The following is a 17,315-nucleotide window of genomic DNA, read 5'->3' on the forward strand; positions in this document are numbered from 1 at the left end:
TGCTGTAATGGCTATAGAGGTTTGGCGGTGGGACCTTTTAGATCCCGAGAGTTCCATGGTTGGCACGTTTAGTGGGGACACAAATGGCGGGCACTGATACTGGGGCACACTGTGTATTTGGCTCCAGTGTCTGGCACTGTTACAGGGGGTACAGCAGTCATTTAATAGTAATACGACTATTATGGGGGATTTTTAGTTGGCACCTTTCTTGGGCGGAGGGACACACCGTGGCCGGCGGCACTGTTGGGGGGCCATATAGTCTTAGGCATTATTAGAAGGGACATTTCTCGCCCTCGTTAACCCTGGAGGCCACTTCATTCTTGAGTTCTCGCTCAGCCAGCAAGTCTTTATAAACGTCACGTAAAGTTTGTGCCCCCCCCCCCCCATAGGCTCTGCTTCTGCAATGTGTCCAAGTCTCCCGTGACGGCCAGGACTGAGGAGCAGGAATTCAGACCATTTGAGGTTGCAGAAGGATGAAGGATTAAACTTTCCGCTAATATTATAATTCGCTGAGGAATTTTTGTATTTACACCAGGCTGATAAGAAGGAACTAATGAGGAGCTGCCAGGAAGGTCAAAGGACCAAACAAAGGACTACTTCATCGTCCTCTCAGGGGGTCAGGTCTTTTCTATAGGATCACACCTGAGATGTGGCCATCAGAACCCAGAGAAGCCAATGATCTGCCACTTACTAAAGATGGTGAAGAACTGGAAGACAAAAAATACTCTCGGGGACGGGAACTTGTGTGGCCAGAAATCGTGAACGTCTCCAGTACACAGGGACGCGAGTCTGCTACATCATCATGTAGATGATCCGCTGCCGCAAAGCCTCAGCCCGGACTCCAGAGAGATACAGGCCCCTGCACTGATACAACGGAGCAAACTACGTCATAACAAAAGCCGGGAGCACATCCGGGGCAAAAGATCCATCTCAGATCCCACAAAAAAATACAGGAAAAATAGACCAAGATTGAAAACCCCGGAAAGGAACCCATGACAGAAAACAGGATCCATCAGGTGCAGTTGATGGATGGATGTGCCATCATCACTGACCAAACACAGAAGAACAACGTGAATTAGGAATGCGGGTGTGAACAGAGATCTGTCTCCTCTACAACTGACTGTCTAGTAGGGATCTAATAATCTAAAAAATAAAAAAGGTTTGGCAAAGGCTCAACTCACCATCAAAAGTTGCTCATGGGCAAACTTTTTTTTTTCCTGGATCGATCGATCATCCATCCATCCGCCCACCTATCCATCCATCTTCTTCCCTCCTTACTCTCAAGTATCTCGTTATCCATCCATCCTCCTCTCTCCTTACTCTCCGGTATCTCTTCATCCATCCTCCTCCTTCCTTACTCTCCGGTATCTCTTGATCCATCCTCCTCCCTCCTTACTCTCCGGTATCTCTTCATCCATCCTCCTCCCTCCTTACTCTCCGGTATCTCTTCATCCATCCTCCTCCCTCCTTACTCTCCGGTATCTCTTCATCTATCCTCCTCCCTCCTTACTCTCCGGTATCTCTTTATCCATCCTCCTCCTTCCTTACTCTCCGGTATCTCTTCATCTATCCTCCTCCCTCCTTACTCTCCGGTATCTCTTCATCCATCCTCCTCCCTCCTTACTCTCCGGTATCTCTTCATCCATCCTCCTCCTCTCTCCTTACTCTCCGGTATCTCTTCATCTATCCTCCTCCCTCCTTACTCTCCGGTATCTCTTTATCCATCCTCCTCCTTCCTTACTCTCCGGTATCTCTTCATCTATCCTCCTCCCTCCTTACTCTCCGGTATCTCTTCATCTATCCTCCTCCCTCCTTACTCTCCGGTATCTCTTCATCCATCCTCCTCCCTCCTTACTCTCCGGTATCTCTTCATCCATCCTCCTCCTTCCTTACTCTCCGGTATCTCTTCATCTATCCTCCTCCCTCCTTAATCTCCGGTATCTCTTTATCCATCCTCCTCCTTCCTTACTCTCCGGTATCTCTTCATCCATCCTCCTCCTTCCTTACTCTCCGGTATCTCTTCATCCATCCTCCTCCTTCCTTACTCTCCGGTATCTCTTCATCCATCCTCCTCCTTCCTTACTCTCCGGTATCTCTTCATCTATCCTCCTCCCTCCTTACTCTCCGGTATCTCTTTATCCATCCTCCTCCTTCCTTACTCTCCGGTATCTCTTCATCCATCCTCCTCCTTCCTTACTCTCCGGTATCTCTTCATCCATCCTCCTCCTTCCTTACTCTCCGGTATCTCTTCATCCATCCTCCTCCTTCCTTACTCTCCGGTATCTCTTCATCCATCCTCCTCCTTCCTTACTCTCCGGTATCTCTTTATCCATCCTCCTCTCTCCTTTCTCTCCGGTATCTCTTCATCCATCCTCCTCCTTCCTTACTCTCCGGTATCTCTTCATCTATCCTCCTCTCTCCTTTCTCTCCGGTATCTCTTCATCCATCCTCCTCCTTCCTTACTCTCCGGTATCTCTTCATCCATCCTCCTCCTTCCTTACTCTCCGGTATTTCATTATCCATCCTCCTCCTCCTTCCTTACTCTCCGGTATCTCATTATCCATCCTCCTCCTCCCTCCTTACTCTCCGGTATCTCTTCATCCATCCTCCTCCTTCCTTACTCTCCGGTATCTCTTCATCTATCCTCCTCCCTCCTTACTCTCCGGTATCTCTTCATCTATCCTCCTCTCTCCTTTCTCTCCGGTATCTCTTCATCCATCCTCCTCCTTCCTTACTCACCGGTATCTCTTCATCCATCCTCCTCCTTCCTTACTCTCCGGTATTTCATTATCCATCCTCCTCCTCCTTCCTTTCTCTCTGGTATCTCTTCATCCATCCTCCTCCTTCCTTTCTCTCTGGTATCTCTTTATCCATCCTCCTCCTCCTTCCTTTCTCTCTGGTATCTCTTTATCCATCCTCCTCCTTCCTTACTCTCCGGTATCTCATTATCCATCCTCCTCCTCCTTCCTTTCTCTCCGGTATCTCTTCATCCATCCTCCTCCTTCCTTACTCTCTGGTATCTCTTTATCCATCCTCCTCCTTCCTTACTCTCTGGTATCTCTTTATCCATCCTCCTCCTCCTTCCTTACTCTCTGGTATCTCTTTATCCATCCTCCTCCTCCTTCCTTTCTCTCTGGTATCTCTTTATCCATCCTCCTCCTTCCTTACTCTCCGGTATCTCATTATCCATCCTCCTCCTCCTTCCTTACTCTCCGGTATCTCATTATCCATCCTCCTCCTCCTTCCTTACTCTCTGGTATCTCTTTATCCATCCTCCTCCTTCCTTACTCTCCGGTATCTCTTTATCCATCCTCCTCCCTCCTTTCTCTCTGGTATCTCTTTATCCATCCTCCTCCTCCTTCCTTTCTCTCTGGTATCTCTTTATCCATCCTCCTCCTCCTTCCTTTCTCTCTGGTATCTCTTTATCCATCCTCCTCTCTCCTTTCTCTCCGGTATCTCATTATCCATCCTCCTCCTCCTTCCTTTCTCTCCGGTATCTCTTCATCCATCCTCCTCCTTCCTTACTCTCCGGTATCTCTTCATCCATCCTCCTCCTTCCTTACTCTCTGGTATCTCTTTATCCATCCTCCTCCTCCTTCCTTTCTCTCTGGTATCTCTTTATCCATCCTCCTCCTTCCTTACTCTCTGGTATTTCTTTATCCATCCTCCTACTTCCTTACTCTCTGGTATCTCTTTATCCATCCTCCCCCTCCTTCCTTTCTCTCTGGTATCTCTTTATCCATCCTCCCCCTCCTTCCTTTCTCTCTGGTATCTCTTTATCCATCCTCCCCCTCCTTCCTTACTCTCCGGTATCTCTTTATCCATCCTCCTCCTTCCTTACTCTCCGGTATCTCTTTATCCATCCTCCCCCTCCTTCCTTACTCTCCGGTATCTCTTTATCCATCCTCCTCCTTCCTTACTCTCCGGTATCTCTTTATCCATCCTCCTCCTTCCTTTCTCTCCGGTATCTCATTATCCATCCTCCTTACTCTCTGGTATCTCTTTATCCATCCTCCTCCTCCTTCCTTTCTCTCTGGTATCTCTTTATCCATCCTCCTCCTTCCTTTCTCTCCGGTATCTCATTATCCATCCTCCTTACTCTCCGGTATCTCATTATCCATCCTCCTTACTCTCCGGTATCTCATTATCCATCCTCCTCCTTCCTTACTCTCCGGTATCTCATTATCCATCCTCCTTACTCTCTGGTATCTCTTTATCCATCCTCCTCCTCCTTCCTTTCTCTCTGGTATCTCTTCATCCATCCTCCTCCCTCCTTACTCTCCGGTATCTCATTATCCATCCTCCTCCTCCTTCCTTTCTCTCTGGTATCTCTTTATCCATCCTCCTCCTCCTTCCTTTCTCTCTGGTATCTCTTTATCCATCCTCCTCCTTCCTTTCTCTCCGGTATCTCATTATCCATCCTCCTTACTCTCCGGTATCTCATTATCCATCCTCCTTACTCTCCGGTATCTCTTTATCCATCCTCCTCCTCCTTCCTTTCTCTCTGGTATCTCTTTATCCATCCTCCTCCTCCTTCCTTTCTCTCTGGTATCTCTTTATCCATCCTCCTCTCTCCTTTCTCTCTGGTATCTCATTATCCATCCTCCTTACTCTCCGGTATCTCATTATCCATCCTCCTTACTCTCCGGTATCTCTTTATCCATCCATCCTCCTCCATTTTTCTTTTGGGGCTTTCATACCAGCGCACGGCGAGACTTTCCTTCTCAGTGTCCACATCTCTCACTATGGGGTTAATACTCATCATGGCCTCCAGCCCTTTAGCCTTGCAGCCCGATGACGTTTAACCCCGTTGGCCCTGAGGCTTGCAGGGAGCCTTCGTTAATCACAAGGTATTTATAATTAGCAGATGTCGGGGGAGGGGGGAGCATTACATTGTATTATGCCATTTTAATCCGCTAACTCTATAGTTTTTTTACTTTTTCTCGCTAGGACGTCAGGTCACCGGAGCGCACAGCTGGCACCGCAGATAAACACACAAAGAATTCTTTAGCTCTTATTAGGGACATCATCCGACGCGTTTTTGCCATTTTCATTCTGCGTTTCCATTTATCGGACAGGACACATCAGTCTCTTTATACTTGGTGACATTTGAAAACCATTTTGACGCAAAGAAAATAAATAAATAAATAAGCTTTACGTATCGGCACCTGCCCAGCGCCTGGATCACAATTTCACTGCAGAAAACCAGGACGACACGGACAACAGGATCAGAAAAATTACTTCACACAACCAATGGTGAAATGAGCGAAGAACCCGCATCCCAAATATAGGCTGTACCCCCAGAATCCCCCGCACTAGAGATATCATATGACAAGGGAGGACTTAGGAGGTACCTGTGATGTCAGAACCAGCTGAGAAATAATACTATGATGGCCAGAAATAGAATTTTTCACTCTTTATCTCTAACTTTCAGCTGTTGCTGAGCTGGTGGGTGGACACTAGCTGTTGTGATGTCTGTCAGGCACAGCACACACAGACGAGGGATTCCTGCTCGGTACTGAGCAGTGTAGCTGTGAATCCAGCTCTGGGAGAAACAAACACTTATTAGAAAGCAGCAGCATGGAATACATTAGAAGTATAAGGAAGGAAACATCCAGCTACCACCAAAGGATTGAATTATTTCTAAAAAAAAACAAAAAAAACAATTGTCTCTGGGAGCGAAAAAGCAGCATTAGTATGGAGGACATCATACAGCAATACTGAGCAGTGTGGCTGTGAATCCAACTTTGGAAGAGATAAACACTTATTAGAAAGCAGGAGAAAAGGACCTGATCCATGGAACAAAGTTTCGACAGGATTCCATTGTAAGTTTCAAAAAAAATTTGGCACAGTTCTCGTCCTTTTCCGTCAGTTTCTCCCATCTTTGCCAGGGAGAGTCGGCAAAGGAGTGACACCGTAGCTTGTCCAATTCATGACAAGCTGTGGCAGTCCCTGAGCTAGATTCATAAACCAGGAGCGTCTGACTCCAACACGACCCTGCTGGTTTTGATGAATTGGGGGCCACCGTATTTGTGCATGTCTGTGCTTCAGTCTCCTCCTCCTCAGCTGTAATGTGACCCCTCAGTGCGCTAGCAGCCAGTCTAGGCTTAGGCAAAAGATTTTTTTTTCCCATTTTTTCCAAAAGTGAACAGAAAGGCAGAGGAGAAAGTGGCTCCTAAGTGGAGAAAGAAACATTGATTTGATAAGATACACAAATTAGTGTCTTCTATTCACTAGTACAATTGATTTATGCAAATATTGATGAATCGACAATGACATTCACAACGATCTACTAATGAATGAAGGTAATGCAACTGTGACAGTGAAGACTGACACGCAGGCAGAACGGTGTGAAAAAAGGAGAAGGTGCAATCAGTGGAGACGGAGGGTCTCCTGGAGTCGGTTTTGCTTAATTTTCGTCCATTCTCGTCAGGTATTTTTAAACTGAATGCGACCGTTCCAGAAATGAGTCATTATTGGGGGGCAGGGAGAGAATTAATGCATCTCAGGGCTGAAAAACTGAGATGACGGAAGCGCCAAACACTTTCTCGTTCTGGCTCACATTCCTGCACAAGTGGTTTTTTTTTCCCTTCCAGAAAGTAATTGCTTGCCTGTGGGATGAATGCGGGGGGCTCGTTAGTCTAGCTCTGAAACTGCTAAGTGTTTATGCCAAGGCTTATGGCCGATCGATGATCGCAGTCACATGGCGGACTGTAGGTTTTTTCTCATTTAAATGGGGCAGCTGATGTGAAATTCGACAGCGGCCTCATCGCTGGAGATAAAGTGAAATGGCTGATAACAGAGAACAAGAGTTTTGGTTCCAGGAGTGTCAGGCAAATAAATAGACAACTTGCAAATCAGTTTATCACATTATCTATTATTATTTATTTTACTCACTTATATAGCGCCATTAATTCTGCAGCACTTTACAGACATTATCACTGTCCCCATCGGGGCTCACAATCTAGATTCCCTATCAGTATGTCTTTGGAGTCTAGGAGGAAACCGGAGTACCCGGAGGAAACCCACACAAACAAACACTTTGCAGATGTTGTCCTTCAGGGAATTTGAACTCAAGACCCCAGCGTTGCAAGGCTGCAGCGCTAACCACAGAGCCACCGTGTGCTGCCTGCTAGGTGTAATGCCTCAGTAGCAGCAGTGAGGGATTACAGGAAGGGGGAGCGGGTATTTGTTTAAATGAGAAGGTGTGTCCAAACTTTTGGTCTGTACTGTGTATAAAGATTTTTCTGTATTTTCATGACTATGAGAATTGTACATTCACACTGAAGGCATCAAAACTATGAATTATCACATGTGGAATTATATACTTAACAAAAAAGTGTGAAACAACTGAAATTATGTCTTATATTCTAGGTTCTTCAAAGTAGCCACCTTTTGCTTTGATGACTGCTTTGCACACTCTTGGGATTCTCTTGATGACCCTCAAGAGGTAGTCACTGGGAATGGTCTTCACTTCACAGGTGTGCCCTGTCAGGTTTAATAAGTGGGATTTCTTGCCTTATAAATGGGGTTGGGACCATCAGTTGTGTTGAGCAGAAGTCTGGTGAATACACATCTGATAGTCCTACTGAATAGACTGTTAAAATTTGTATTATGGCAAGAAAAAAGCAGCTTCGTAAAGAAAAACGAGTGGCCATCATTACTTTAAGAAATGAAGATCAGTCAGTCCGAAAAATTGGGAAAAGTTTGAAAGTGTCCCCAAGTGCAGTTGCAAGAACTATCAAACCCTACAAAGAAACTGGCTCACATGAGGACCGCCCCAGGAAAGGAAGACCAAGAGTCACCTCTGCTTCTGAGGATAAGGTTATCCGAGTCACCAGCCTCAGAAATCGCAGGTTAACAGCAGCTCAGATTAGAGACCAGGTCAATGCCACACAGAGTTCTAGCAGCAGACTCATCTCTACAACAACTGTTAAGAGGAGACTTTGTGCAGCAGGCCTTCATGGTAAAATAGCTGCTAGGAAACCACTGCTAAGGACAGGCAACAAGCAGAAGAGACTTGTTTGGGCTAAAGAACACAAGGAATGGACATTAGACCAGTGGAAATCTGTGCTTTGGTCTGAGTCCAAATTTGAGATCTTTGGTTCCAACCACCGTGTCTTTGTGCGACGCAGAAAAGGTGAACGAATGGACTCTACATGCCTGGTTCCCACTGTGAAGCATGGAGGAGGAGGTGTGATGGTGTGGGGGGGCTTTGCTGGTGACACTGTTGGGGATTTATTCAAAATAGAAAGAAGGCATACTGAACCAGCATGGCTACCACAGTATCTTGCAGCGGCATGCTATTCCATCCGGTTTGCGTTTAGTTGGACCATCATTTATTTTTCAACAGGACAATGACCCCAAACACACCTCCAGGCTGTGTAAGGGCTATTTGACCAAGAAGGAGAGTGATGGGGTGCTATGCCAGATGACCTGGCCTCCACAGTCACCAGATCTGAACCCAATCGAGATGGTTTGGGGTGAGCTGGACAGCAGAGTGAAGACAAAAGGGCCAACAAGTGCTAAGCATCTCTGGGAACTCCTTCAAGATTGTTGGAAGACCATTCCCGGTGACTACCTCTTGAAGCTCATCAAGAGAATGCCAAGAGTGAGCAAAGCAGTCATCAAAGCAAAACGTGGCTACTTTGAAGAACCCAGAATATAAGACATAATTTCAGTTGTTTCACACTTTTTTGTTAAGTATATAATTCCACATGTGTTAATTCATAGTTTTGATGCCTTCAGTGTGAATGTACAATTTTCATAGTCATGAAATTACAGAAAAATCTTTAAATGAGAAGGTGTGTCCAAACTTTTGGTCTGCACTGTACAGGAAGTGGGAGAGGGTATTCGTCTGTCTACAGGAAGTGGGATCGGTTCTTTGTTTCTCCAAACGAATTGGAGTCAGGGCTTTTCCTCCTCTAAAGTAAGTGGGATTGGGGTTTTTTCTCTCTACAGAAGTGGGGTTGGGTCTTTGTCCCGCTATAGGAAGTGGAGTTGCTTTTTTTTTCCTCCACAGGAAGTGGGGTCTGGTTTTTGTTCCTACACAGAAAAGGGAGACAGGGCTTTGTCCTGTTACAGGAAGTGGAGAAGGACTTTGTCCCTCTAGGGCAAGTGGGGGCAGTTTGTTTTCTCTCTACAGGAAGTCAGGAGTTGGGTTTTTGCTTCTCTACAGGAAGTGGCGTGCATCACTGTGTCTCAAACAGGAAGTTGGGTCAGTTGTCTCCCCGCAGGAAGTTGGGTTAGGGCTTTTTCCCCTATAAAGGAAGTGTGTTTGGGTTTTTACTCTCTACAGGAAGTAGGGTTGAGTCATTGTCCCTCTACAGGAAGTTTGTTCAGAGAGTTTTCTATCCACAGGAAGTGAGGTGTGTCTTTGTCTCTGTACAGGAAGTTAACTTGGGGTTTTGTCTTGCTACAGGAAGTGGAGTCAGATTATTGTCTTCCCACAGGAAGTTGGGTTAGGACTTTTCCAAATCTAAAAGAAGTGTGGTTGGGTTGTGTCTCTCTATAGGCAGAAGGCTTCAGTCTTTGTTCATCTACAGGAAACTGGTTCAGAGTTTTTTCTCTCCACAGGAAGTGAGCTTGGATTTTTGTCTTTCTACAGGAAGTGAGGTCATAGCTTATCTCCATACAGGAGTTAGGGTCCAGCCTTTTTTTCTCTCCCTGCTCCCGCTTTCTGATGCATCAAACAATAAACAGGCAGAACAGTTCGGTGAATGCAAGTCAGAGGACAGCTGGAGCAGTGCATGCTGGGATGTGAGAAAAAGAAAGTTTCAGCACTTGTAGTGCTGGCAGAATGCTGATGAAAATAACTATCAACTAAAAAGGAGGGTGTGGCAAGTTACAGAAGAGGAGAATTGTGGGAAATGAGGGCAGTAAGTCCATGCTTTTTAACAGGTTTTGGTCAAATGATAAGTACATGTATATAATTACTATAAATATATTAAATATAAAAAAAATAATCCGCCATAAGGACACAAGTAAAACTCCTGCACCTCGTACAGCATATTCTCAACAGAAAATTTCTAAAAAAAATATATATATATTTAATTGTATGTAGATTTAACAGCGCAATTTGAGGTCAGATCTGACAAAACAGTAACTGTCAGCGCAAGACGGCGGCGCTCGCCTGTTACCTGGAGGAACGAGGTACAAAGGATCAGAAAACAGAAGAGCTGCTGAAAAGCAAAGGTAACAGCGGCCGGGAGACAAGTGTCAGACAATGCCGGGACACAACTGACAAAAGGCAAAAAGGAAAACTAAAATGCTCCATTATTAATTGGTGGAAGGTTAAAATGATGAGACGGGGCGACGTAGAATGGGATTTAGAAATCCGAAAAAGGAAACAAAAAAATTGTGAATTTTTATTTTGAATTCTGCTATTAAATATTGTTATAAATCCGTCAGCAGCAGAAGGGAGGTGAGATCCTGAGAGGAGCCGAGAGCAAACAGTCCAGAATAAGAAGGAGCAGGAACAGCCGCCGCCATCTCTGCACCCCGAGCATCATTCTGCGGAAGGGAACTATTAACCTCAAAAGATTCTCTGCTGATCTACGGAAAATGGGGGCGCTCCAGAGTCACTACTATGTAGGAAAATAGTCCTATATATGTCCAATCTGTGCGACAATCTGTGGGGACCTTGCAGTCAGTAACATGGCACCAATCAGAATAAAGACTAAGGAGATTGCCTGGGATTGGGTAGATGTCCAAAATCACCTATTGTGAATGGTGGATCCTGTGTTATCTACTGTATATAGAAGTATTATCAGTCATTGTACAGGAGGAGGAGGTGAGCTGTGACATCACCTATTGTGAATGGTGGATCCTGTGTTATCTATTGTATATAGAGGTGTTATCAGTCATTGTACAGGAGGGGGAGGTGAGCTGTGACATCACCTATTGTGAATGGTGGATCCTGTGTTATCTACTGTATATAGAAGTGTTATCAGTCATTGTACAGGAGGAGGAGGTGAGCTGTGACATCACCTATTGTGAATGGTGGATCCTGTGTTATCTATTGTATATAGAGGTGTTATCAGTCATTGTACAGGAGGGGGAGGTGAGCTGTGACATCACCTATTGTGAATGGAGGGTTCTGTGTTATCTACTGTATATAGAGGTGTTATCAGTCATTGTACAGGAGGAGGAGGTGAGCTGTGACATCACCTATTGTGAATGGAGGGTTCTGTGTTATCTACTGTATATAGAGGTGTTATCAGTCATTGTACAGGAGGAGGAGGTGAGCTGTGACATCACCTATTGTGAATGGTGGATCCTGTGTTATCTACTGTATATAGAGGTGTTATCAGTCATTGTACAAGAGGAGGAGGTGAGCTGTGACATCACCTATTGTGAATGGTGGATCCTGTGTTATCTACTGTATATAGAGGAATTATCAGTCACTGTACAGGAGGAGGAGGTGAGCTGTGACATCATCTATTGTGAATGGTGGATCCTGTGTTATCTACTGTATATAGAGGTATTATCAGTCATTGTACAGGAGGAGGAGGTGAGCTGTGACATCACCTATTGTGAATGGTGGATCCTGTGTTATCTACTGTATATAGAGGAATTATCAGTCACTGTACAGGAGGAGGAGGTGAGCTGTGACATCATCTATTGTGAATGGTGGATCCTGTGTTATCTACTGTATATAGAGGTATTATCAGTCATTGTACAGGAGGAGGAGGTGAGCTGTGACATCACCTATTGTGAATGGTGGATCCTGTGTTATCTACTGTATATAGAGGTGTTATCAGTCATTGTACAGGAGGAGGAGGTGAGCTGTGACATCACCTATAGTGAATGGTGGATCCTGTGTTATCTACTGTATATAGAGGTATTATCAGTCATTGTACAGGAGGAGGAGGTGAGCTGTGACATCACCTATTGTGAATGGTGGATCCTGTGTTATCTACTGTATATAGAGGTATTATCAGTCATTGTATTCCTTTCTGAGATGATAATGAGACTGCAGTAAAGTGATCTGCACCTGACGGGAAGTAAGAGTCTTGTTATTACAATAAGGCTATTTTCATACTCAGAAGTTTCGTGCTGTGGTTTTGTTTTATGCAAATTAAAATCTGCTTTTTACAGCACCAGTAAAAGCTCTGAGTTTTCAGACATCTCCCGCACACACTTCTTTGAGCACTGCAGCATTTTTTTTTTCACCCATAGAAAGCAGTGAAAGACTGCAAAAAACCCACAAGTGTTTTCACTGAATTTTTTAACCTTTATAGGTGAATAAATCTAACATTACTAACTGTATACTATACATAGGGCACACATAATCCGCTGCAAAAAACAGCAGGAAAAAAAAAGATGAAAAACCGGCGTTATTAAGGCTACATATTTACTGCTAAGACAGCAGGATTTGGCTGCAGAATAAAAACGCTGCGTGTGAACACAGCCCTATACTTTCTCTACCAATACGGAGTCTCCACTGCTTTCTTTCGGATTGTTCTTTACTTCGCCATCGTCTTCTCCAGAGACATAAAACAGACGATGATTGAGTACAAAATACAGTAAAAATATCATTGCTTCACTGGCTGTTACACTCGGATCGGGGACAGAGATTTATTTATACCCACAGAATCGTCCTTTATCCTTTGTGTCAGTTTATAGGACATCAGGAATGAACTCCGGCAACAAATGGCGGCAACTAAGAACAGCAGCAAAGAAACCCGCGCATTCTAGGAGAAGAATCCGACCATCTGCTAAACACTGGAGGGTAATAACATATCACACAGATATTAGAATAAATGAATAAACCATTGTCCTACCCCAAACATTGCTCCACAGTCCAAGAACAAGTCACAGACCATATTCTGTAAATTACCGAGAGGCAGCAGTGACTACTCATCTCACCGAACGCAAAACACATGGTCAGGGTAAAAAAAAAAACAGAACTACTATAATACTGCTCCCTATGTACAAGAATATAACTACTATACTACTGCTCCTATATACAAGGATACTGCCCCTATGTACAAGAATACTGCCCCTATGTACAAGAATATAACTACTATAATACTGCCCCTATGTACAGGAATATAACTACTATAATACTGCCCCTATGTACAAGAATATAACTACTATAATACTGCTCCTATGTACAAGAATATAACTACTATAATACTGCCCCTATGTACAAGAATATAACTACTATAATACTGCTCCTATGTACAAGAATATAACTACTATAATACTGCTCCTATGTACAAGAATATAACTACTATAATACTGCTCCCTATGTACAAGAATGTAACTACTATAATACTGCCCCTATGTATAAGAATATAACTACTATACTACTGCTCCTATATACAAGGATACTGCCCCTATGTACAAGAATACTGCCCCTATGTACAAGAATATAACTACTATAATACTGTCCCTATGTACAAGAATATAACTACTATAATACTGCCCTTATGTACAAGAATATAACTACTATAATACTGCTCCCTATGTACAAGAATATAACTACTATAATACTGCTCCTATGTACAAGAATATAACTACTATAATACTGCCCCTATATACAGGAATATAACTACTATAATACTGCTCCTATGTACAAGAATATAACTACTATAATACTGCCTCTATGTACAAGAATATAACTACTATAATACTGCCCTTATGTACAAGAATATAACTACTATAATACTGCTCCTATGTACAAGAATATAACTACTATAATACTGTCCCTATGTACAGGAATATAACTACTATAATACTGCCCCTATGTATAAGAATATAACTACTATAATACTGCTCCTATGTACAAGAATATAACTACTATAATACTGCCCCTATGTACAAGAATATAACTACTATAATACTGCTCCTATGTACAAGAATATAACTACTATAATACTGCTCCTATGTACAAGAATATAACTACTATAATACTGCCCCTATGTACAAGAATATAACTACTATAATACTGCTCCTCTGTACAAGAATATAACTACTATAATACTGCCCCTATGTACAAGAATATAACTACTATAATACTGCCGCTATGTACAAGAATATAACTACTATAACACTGCCCCCTATGTACAAGAATATAACTACTATAATACTGCTCCTATGTACAAGAATATAACTACTATAATACTGCTCCTATGTACAAGAATATAACTACTATAATACTGCCCCTATGTACAAGAATATAACTACTATAATACTGCCGCTATGTACAAGAATATAACTACTATAACACTGCCCCCTATGTACAAGAATATAACTACTATAATACTGCTCCTATGTACAAGAATATAACTACTATAATACTGCTCCTATGTACAAGAATATAACTACTATAATACTGCTCCTATGTACAAGAATATAACTACTATAATACTGCCCCTATGTACAAGAATATAACTACTATAATACTGCCAATATATACAAGAATATACCTACTATAATACTGCTCACTATATACAAGAATATAACTACTATAATACTGCCCCTATGTACAAGAATATAACTACTATAATACTGCCGCTATGTACAAGAATATAACTACTATAACACTGCCCCCTATGTACAAGAATATAACTACTATAATACTGCTCCTATGTACAAGAATATAACTACTATAATACTGCCCCTATGTACAAGAATATAACTACTATAATACTGCCAATATATACAAGAATATACCTACTATAATACTGCTCACTATATACAAGAATATAACTACTATAATACTGCCCCTATGTACAAGAATATAACTACTATAATACTGCCTCTATGTACAAGAATATAACTACTATAATACTGCTCCTATGTACAAGAATATAACTACTATAATACTGCTCCCTAAGTACAAGAATATAACTACTATAATACTGCTCCTATGTACAAGAATATAACTACTATAATACTGCCCCTATGTACAAGAATATAACTACTATAATACTGCCCTTATGTACAAGAATATAACTACTATAATACTGTCCCTATGTATAAGAATATAACTACTATAATACTGCTCCTATGTACAAGAATATAACTACTATAATACTGCTCCTATGTACAAGAATATAACTACTATAATACTGCCCCTATGTACAAGAATATAACTACTATAACACTGCCCCCTATGTACAAGAATATAACTACTATAATACTGCTCCTATGTACAAGAATATAACTACTATAATACTGCCCCTATGTACAAGAATATAACTACTATAATACTGCCAATATATACAAGAATATACCTACTATAATACTGCTCACTATATACAAGAATATAACTACTATAATACTGCCCCTATGTACAAGAATATAACTACTATAATACTGCCTCTATGTACAAGAATATAACTACTATAATACTGCTCCTATGTACAAGAATATAACTACTATAATACTGCTCCCTAAGTACAAGAATATAACTACTATAATACTGCTCCTATGTACAAGAATATAACTACTATAATACTGCCCCTATGTACAAGAATATAACTACTATAATACTGCCCTTATGTACAAGAATATAACTACTATAATACTGCCCCTATGTATAAGAATATAACTACTATAATACTGCTCCTATGTACAAGAATATAACTACTATAATACTGCCGCTATGTACAAGAATATAACTACTATAACACTGCCCCCTATGTACAAGAATATAACTACTATAACACTGCCCCCTATGTACAAGAATATAACTACTATAATACTGCTCCTATGTACAAGAATATAACTACTATAATACTGCTCCTATGTACAAGAATATAACTACTATAATACTGCCCCTATGTACAAGAATATAACTACTATAATACTGCCAATATATACAAGAATATAACTACTTTAAGAAACAGAGATAACTTTTTCTAATTTTAAAAAGTAATAATAATCCCCTGACTCTTTTCTTCTCCATTGGTATTAGATATTTTTATGGGCGAGAACAGGAAATTAAACAGATAATATCACGGTGAAGATAAATTACTGCGTTATTATTACCAGGAGTTGAAGTCACTGACAATATAGACAGATTTATTAATTCCTGAGATAGATAGATAATTGATAGATAATAGATAGATAGATATTGCAGCTTGTGACATGTGGCCTATTAATATCAGCGCATTTGTTGCCCCCGCCGCCATATATCCGCACACACCACTGACACCAGTGCGGTATATAGAGAATTCCTCACATTCTCTTGGCCAGAAATAGATCTGCTTGGTCATTCGAGGTAAATGGAAAAAAAGTCACAGCGAGGTGCGAAATGCGTCCTGAAAGCCGAGAAATGTAGCAGAAGGACAATAATTGCATTTTAAATGACGGGAATCCCAAGAAAAAAAAAAGAAAGGCTTTTCCAGCAGAAATAATAATATCCGGATAATTCCGACAATATGATACAATTGTAGCAACGTTCACATTGGCTGAGAACAAGCAGAGATCCCGAAAATCGTGCAATTGTCCGTTCAGATCTCTGGGGCCCCAAGGAAAGATCTAACAGAGATTTCTGGAAAGTGGATACTTGCGCCCAGGTTTTTGGGGAGGACTATGGCGGATATATGGGACTTTGTAGGACGGCGTCAGATTTGCTTCTCGCATGTAACAACCTCCATTTTCCCTATGATAAAGCCGAGCAAAAGCTTAAGAGATTGAGCAGCCAATTATAGAAGGACGCGGCGCCTCCTAATCCCCCCGAAACGAGCTAATATGGTCTTTAGGCCTAATCGCCAATCACTGATTTTCGAGGCTTTTAATTATCATCCAATTTATCATTAGCGCTGATGATTTTTAGACTTGGATTTCAGCTTCAAAATCAACGTCAATAAATTCTGCAATGAAATAAGATTAAATCACGCACGGTTTTTTTTTTATATATTATTATTATTATTTTTACATGGATTTTTCTTTTTGAAAATTCCATGTAGAAGAAAATACTACTGAAAAAAAAAAAAAAAGTGTTCACAATCAAATCTGCTTCAAAATCCCCACAAAAAAAATTCTGAACATGCCCAATGTTTTTTTTTTTTCCGGCTTCATTTGATTCAGATGTCAAAAATGTGGAGCCTTTTTTTGAAGCAGAAAAACTTCAAGAATTTAAATTTTGATTCTATTTTTATCCCAGTGGTGAAATAACAGCATCGTGAGCACAACTGGCGGGTTTTTTTTATTGAATCGAGACACTAGAAAGAGTCTTTGAAGCAGTTTTTCCATGTGGATTTTGGAGCAGAATTTGCTGCAAAATCCATATAAAAAAAAAAGTTCAGTGTGAACATATTGTTGGGTCTTGAACCTCCAGCATTAAACACAAAGGTCCA

At 41.6% G+C, this 17,315-nt stretch overlaps 1 protein-coding gene across 3 annotated transcripts in view; it reads right to left on the bottom strand.

Moving 5' to 3' along the window:
* LOC143783062 (CMP-N-acetylneuraminate-beta-galactosamide-alpha-2,3-sialyltransferase 1-like) overlaps positions 1-17,315 on the bottom strand; it is a 131,899-nt gene that overhangs the window by 91,007 nt on the left and 23,577 nt on the right. The window lies entirely within an intron of this gene.

The sequence above is a fragment of the Ranitomeya variabilis genome, chromosome 6, assembly GCF_051348905.1.
Source record: "Ranitomeya variabilis isolate aRanVar5 chromosome 6, aRanVar5.hap1, whole genome shotgun sequence".
Lineage (NCBI taxonomy): Eukaryota > Metazoa > Chordata > Amphibia > Anura > Dendrobatidae > Ranitomeya > Ranitomeya variabilis.